Here is a 7,099-nt window from a genome sequence, read left to right as displayed (position 1 = left end):
CGTACAGTATTTTGCAGTTATAATAGACTTAAGTTTCCATTACAATATATTGTAGTCAGTGGCTGTAAGATAACAAATACCTCTATAACACTTTATATTGTAGCAATTTTTTAGTAAAAGGAAAAAAATATATAATTTGAAATATTTCCAGAATTTGTTGTTTTGTTCAAACTATTCTCTGAGCAACAGAAGATTTTATCATGAACTTGTTGCATTAAGCTTTGATTGTTTTCATATGAAATAACCTTTTCAAAATATTTGAAAGGGTTATTCATTGTTATTGGTTATTGGCTGTAGGCCAATAACTCCAGCAGTCATTGGCTGACAGCTTTGGGACATGGACAGGTTTCCAGTCCAACAAACAGACAAAAACAGGACAATCAATTTTAGAGAAACCAACCAGAGTTCACTTCACCTGAACTGAGACTGAGGCAGACCAGAGTTCACTTTTTTGGTTTGCATCAGAGTTCGATTCTGCAAACAAATCAAACTTTCTAGGCAAATTAACCAGAGCTGGATTATAGAGGACTAACAGAGCAGGTGTGAATGCACCCTTTGTTTTCTGTTTCTAGGTGATGGGAGAGTGATTTTTAATGCTGTTGCCTGTCTGCCTGACTGTTCAATGTGTTGCCTTTTTAAAAATGTTTTATGTGTGTGTATTCTTTGGCTGCACCAGTACATCAAGTCTTATTCAACATGACTAGATACTTGGATACCTTGAGGTTCTGCCATGTGATTGGCTCACTTGCTGTCTATACCAACAAGCCATTTAACAGGTTTAATTTATGGACTGACCCATGAAAAATTATCAGCAGCAACAGTTGTAACTTCGCAAGTATTAGAAGTTTTTGGATGCTAATATGAACTCTACTTCATGTATAACAAAATGAAGTAGGTATAAAGATGACAATAAGCAACACATTATATACATATATATCTTTAAACCTACTGTATGTTGTCACACAGCTTTCTATATTGAAAAGCTCTGCACTTTTTTGTGGTATGGTGACCAATCTGTTGTGTGCACTTCATTATTTTTAAACATTGTTGACACATTGCACAGCTCTCAGAATGTGATAAGGAGCAAACAATTACCGTCCCCTAAAGGCGCATGCATTAAAGCAATTCCTGCAGTTTCTACCCACAAACCTGGAGTTCAGGTGAAGATTGATGACTTACGAGATGGCGTTGCGGCCATATTTGGTTTCATTGATTGTTTGCATTGTGATAAGGGTGGAAATTCAGCTGAAAAAGAGTGTTGGTTTGTGGCAGCAATGCGGGGCAGTGACAACGAAGGGGAGGAAAAGACAGCATGATTGAGTGGGACATTTTGTCTGCCACAATTGGGAGTAAGGGACTGGGTTGTGTGCGTTTATTCGTACGTGCGCATGTGTGTCCACAGGGTATACCAATGCCTGAGTCACCCTCGACCTATTCTTTACTTCTATATTGGTATTCTGAAGTAGCCACCTCTGTCCCAACATGAATATAGCGATGCAGACTGCTGGGATTCACCTTCCTGCAGCGATATGAAGGAAAACGCAATGGTTCATAGTAATGTTTAGTGCATTTTACTGAAATGTTCTACATTAAATGTACATGTGACATTTTGCTTATTTTTGGTTTTAAAAATGATCTTTCTCTATGGGCTGTTTTTCACATTTCTAGTTTTATTTGTAGTTTTTCTGTCCTGAGAATCTACTTTTCTTGTTTTCTTTTCTAACTAGAGACATAAACAATTGACCAAGTTACAATTAAGTATTGCTTAATAGTATAGAAGATTAAGACAGAATAACTAATAAAGTCCACTTAAACCTTTTTTCAGGCACCATCCAAAAGAGGGCACCACTTGTCATCCTAAAGTGGAAACAAAAATAAAGGGAGCGGAGCCATACCATAACAGGAGAGAAATTGTTCATTCAGAGTCTGTTGTGGGAGGCAAAATGCTCTGTTTTAAAATATAAACACCCAAAACATCCAAGTGCAAGAACACTTATCTAAGTATTTCCATCTATATTTTATTTCAATCTTATTTTTCTATTCAGCAGGTTCCTGTTTTGTTATATTTTATCAATATACATATCTAGGTTTAGTAATATGAGAAAACTGCAATTTTCTGCTTATTCAGTCAGTATTTAATACAGCTGACAACTTTTTAAAATAAAATTAGTTAGTTTTTTCATTTCGCATGTTTAAAAATTTTGCCCGAATGTTAGAAGATGATCATGCATCTTAATACAAGAGAAAACTTGTTTTAAGGCTCAAGGCCATGGTCTTGAGCTGAAAAAGGGTACAGTGCCTTTTCCTCGTTGGGGGTGTCCTGCCCCAAGTGGAGGAGTTCAGGTATCTCGGGATCTTGTTCATGAATGAGAGAAGAGGGGATCGGGAGATCGACAGGCGGATTGGCGCAGTCTGCTGTGAAGCAGGAGCTGTACTGGTCTGTCGTGGTGAAGAGAGCGCTGAGACAAAAAAAGCAAAGCTCTTGATTTACCGGTCAATCTATGTTCCTACCCTCATCTATGGTCATGAGCTTTGGGTCATTACCGAAAGAACGAGATCGCGGATACAAGCGGCCAAAATGGGTTTCCTCTGTAGGGTGGCTGGGCTCTCCCTTAGAGATAGGGTGAAAAGCTCGGTCATCTGGGAGTAGAGCCACTGCTCCTCCTCATTGAGAGGAGCCAGTTGAGGTGGGCATCTACTCAGGATGCCTCCTGCTGAGGTGTTTTGGGCCCATCCCACCGGGAGGAAGCCCTAGGGAAGACCCAGGACATGCTGGAGGGTCTCCGGGTTGGCCTGGGAACGCCTTGGAAATTCTGCGGAAGAACTGGAAGAAGTGGCCAAGGAGAGGGAAGTCTGGGCCTCCCTTCTTAGGCTTTTACCCCTGCGACACGACCAGGGATAAGCGGAAGAAAATGGATGAATGGATGGAAAACTTAAGAAAATGGCTGCTCATTAGTTATGTAGCAGTTGATCAATAAGATCAATGAACTTTAGACTGACTCAGCATCCATATTTCGAACATAATTTTAATTGTGCTTTGTTTCAGTTTTCTGTTTTGAAAATTGACAAAGTTTTCATTAGTACAGCAAAACAGAAATCCTTTATTGATCCTTTATTCATGCATTTTGACACAAAAGTCTTGTTGTTGTTTTTAATCTGATCTTGACTTACCTTTATAAACTATGTTTGCTTGCCAAGCTTTGGACATTAGCAAAAGAATCATGTTCAAAAGCAAACCTAAAATATACATAAAATGGGTTGGTGCCTAGTCAGGCACAAACCAAAAGATCTGAACTTTTCCAGTCACTAAAAAATCATTATGATGGCAGGAAAGGTGATTGGTAAATCACAAAAAACATGTCAGTGATATTTCTGAACTTGAAGTGCTTAAAAAGGCCATACAGACATCAACACTGTACTGATGTATCTAAGACAATTTATGTACATTTCTTTTGGACAGTAGTATTTGCTCATCGCTTCAAGTCATTGAACATACCACTAAATTTGTGCTTTGGCTAAAAGAAATAATCCTATGAGAATATTTTTTTATTTATTGCTTTGTTTCTTTTTGTACCTCAAGTTTGTATCTAAACCTGACTCTTCTGTGAGTAATAAGCCCAACTGTTAAATTTTAGTTATGCTAACTGCACTAATTGCTGACATTATATGTTGACAGATGTCCACCCTATTATCATATTGTCAGTATTTTAAAGCAGTAGTGAAAGCTACTGCTCTTTAATAAATAGAACATCATATTGCCTCTGCTGGTGATGAATAATTAATCACTATTCACAGCGGGAAGACTGGGTATATTTTCAGTGCTGTTTTTACATCTTTGTTTTTCAGGTGTTATAGGAAGTTAGAATTGACTAATATTGGTTTTGGCAGATCAAAGCTGTTCTAAAATAGAAGCATGCTGTACATGCTCCTAGTGACTTAGCAATATGTTTATTTACATTAGCATGTCAGCAAAAATAATCAGGTAAAATAAAAATGAAGTCTTTCAAAGGGGCAGCATTATGTATTATCCAGTCTCATATTGGCATTTTATAGCACAATCAAAAAACTGTGTTACCTTCAGTCATAAAACTGCTGCACATATCAAGTATGACTTAAAAGAACTTTGACTCAATAATTTGACACCTTGAATTTGGCTTCTGTCATTTTAAGAAGCTCCTGCTCCAGCAGTAAGTGAAATTCTAGTGTGAGTAACTTAGTGTTAGATACACTGTTAATGTGATTAGTGAATTGTTTTATAAAATGTTTGTTTCTCAGGAACAGTGTTTGTGTTTGTAGGATTAATATTGTTATCTCACAGTCACAGCCATGCAGTTACGTTAAAAAAAAAAAAGTCATAATAGTTATCACAATAGTAGCACGAAATATTGTGAAAAAAAAGTTTCACTGCACATCATCCACTCCTACCCCTCATTATGTGTGCTGCATAAGCATTTGGGTCATCAAGGATATGGGTTCCTGTTTTCTAAATGAGGTGAAAACTAAGGATGGAATTCACATCCGCATTTCAGCTACAGCACCATCTAGTGCCTGACAACTACAGCAAATGTAAGTCACCTTGATTGTGCTTTCTAAATGTAAGACTTTTTCTCAATCAACATCCATAAATATTGGCAGTTTCCAGACAGAGATCTTGTATAAATTTAGCAAAACTTATTAAGAAGTGTGAGCGTCAATTCACTGGTACAAGAGCGAGTGTTAAAACACCCCATGTGTGACACCCAAATACAGCACCCTGGAATACTCCCTGTACTTATACTCTGGCTTAAGTTTGGTATGAAATGGCAAAAACTAATTTTATATATAGGAGAGACCACAAGTTTTGGCCTCTGTTGTAGCAGCCCGAATGAACAGCCAACATGTCTCTCAAGAATTATTATTTTTTTAATCTTCAATAGTCTTTGTGTTTCTTCTGACTTGATTGAAAAGTGACAAGAAAAAACTTTGGCTAAAATCTTGATACTGTGTGAAAAACAAAGACTGTTGTTAATGCAACATGATGGGGCAAAACCAACGGGACAAAAGTCAGTCTGCCACTGATGCAGTTAACTCTAAGTTTTAAGCTAGATTATTTTCAGAAGCTTTCATGCGTTTGGGCTTTGGATAGAATAAAAATATGTATTTTTCATCCACACATTAAATCCAAAACATTTTTGACTTATTTCACTGAGATAAAGCGTGTTTGGTCTTAGATAGTTTTATGTTCACGAAATACAGGAATTTTTCGAATCACCAAGATATACTGCTTCTCAGTACTTCTATGCTGTTTCAAAGATTACAAAGCTGAAATTTCAAAATTTTCCTGAAAATTACACTTTGGTGCATTTTTGACTTATTTCACTGAGTTATCTCAGTGAAATAAGTCAAAAATGCACTTTGGTACAAAACTACCAAAGTGCAAAAATTCACTTTTTTGCATTTTTGCAAAATTTTTGCATTTTTGTATTTTTGCAAAAAAGTGCAAAAAAAAAAATAAAAAATCAGCTGAAATCAAAGGGCTGTCTGTCCTCCACAAGATCAGAGTACCAAAAAACTACTTTTTTGGTAGTTTTGAAGTTGCTTACTTGAGTTTATACAAAGTTGCTATCTAGCCAAAGTAAAAAACACAGCAACTACCTTCAAGACAAAGCAATACTGAAGTAGAACACTCTTCACCAGTAAAAGCACAATGACTTTAGTGTTTTCGAGAATGAGTAGTTATGATTCTGGACCACTGAACCTGTGCATTTGATCGTTTGGAATTGTGGCTTTCAAATAGAAGTGGACATGAAGCAATGGTTTATTTAGTGGTGTTTGAGGAGAAACTAAGCTGGATTTTCAGCGGTGCCACTTAGACACCAGAATCAATGGGATTATAAAATGAAAGGCTCTGAATGGCTTTGTGTCAAATTAAGCAACAAGCGTGAGAACAATGATGGCTCTCAAAAACACACTTCATTGAAACACTGACACCTCGCATCGATTTTAATTTGCTCAATATTACATTGCTTCACGTGCATAATATGTTAATTCTAAATAGCAACTTAGATTTTATATGCATCAATTTAAAGCAAATGAATCTTAAAACTCTTCTTGTCTGATGAATATCGAATGATGCGGTAAATTACAGACACTCAGCAGATGCAGGTTGCTCAGATCGTTAGATTAATATTTATTGTAAATGGCCCCTACTGAAAGAGGAAATCAAAATCTATCTCAACATGTTGACTTTTTCCAATTTTCTACAATAGTGCCTTGGGATTAGTTCAGGCATGTTAGATATTGGCTTCTCCGAAGCTAACAATCATGCGCAGAGACCACTATCAGCCTGACATTGGTCATTCATCATTAATCAGGTTAGTAACTGGATTCCAACTGTAATACCGTCACCACCACTGTACCAGGAGCCACTGATAAGGTATCTCACACAGTCACAGCCATGCAGTTACCTAAAACATAAGTCATAAATTGTAAGCGGTGGGGTTATGGGGTTAGATACAAAATACATTTCAGCAAATTCTATTTGTAAGATCAGAAAAGATGAGAAAGATGTAGTCCATAAAAAATTTACCAAAGGTAGACCCGCTGTATTCCTGTTTCCAGGACTTTGGCAGTGGAAGCGTCACAGACCTAATTAATGCAAAATGTTTTACTCATTTACCCAAGAAGTTGATAGGAAATAAGAGGCACCTACAGTTAGGGCCAGAAATATTTGGACAGTAACACAATATTTGTGAGTTGGGCTCTGCATGCCACCGCATTGGATTTGAAATGAAACCTCTACAACAGAATTCAAGTGCAGATTGTAACGTTTAATTTAAAGGGTTGAACAAAAATATGTGATAGAAAATGTAGGAATTGTACACATTTGTTTACAAACACTCCACATTTTAGGAGCTCAAAAGTAATTGGACATATAAACATAACCCAAACAAAAAAGTTTTTTCTCAATATTTTGTTGCGAATCCTTTGGAGGCAATCACTGCCTTAAGTCTGAAACCCATGGATATCACCAAACGCTGGGTTTCCTCCTTCTTATGCTTTGCCAGGCCTTTACACCGCAGCCTTCAGGTCTTGCTTGTTAGTGGGTCTTTCCGTCTGA

The sequence above is a fragment of the Poeciliopsis prolifica genome, unplaced genomic scaffold (genome assembly GCF_027474105.1).
Source record: "Poeciliopsis prolifica strain line A6 unplaced genomic scaffold, Auburn_PproV2 SCAFFOLD099, whole genome shotgun sequence".
Lineage (NCBI taxonomy): Eukaryota > Metazoa > Chordata > Actinopteri > Cyprinodontiformes > Poeciliidae > Poeciliopsis > Poeciliopsis prolifica.
This window is presented reverse-complemented; position numbering follows the sequence as displayed.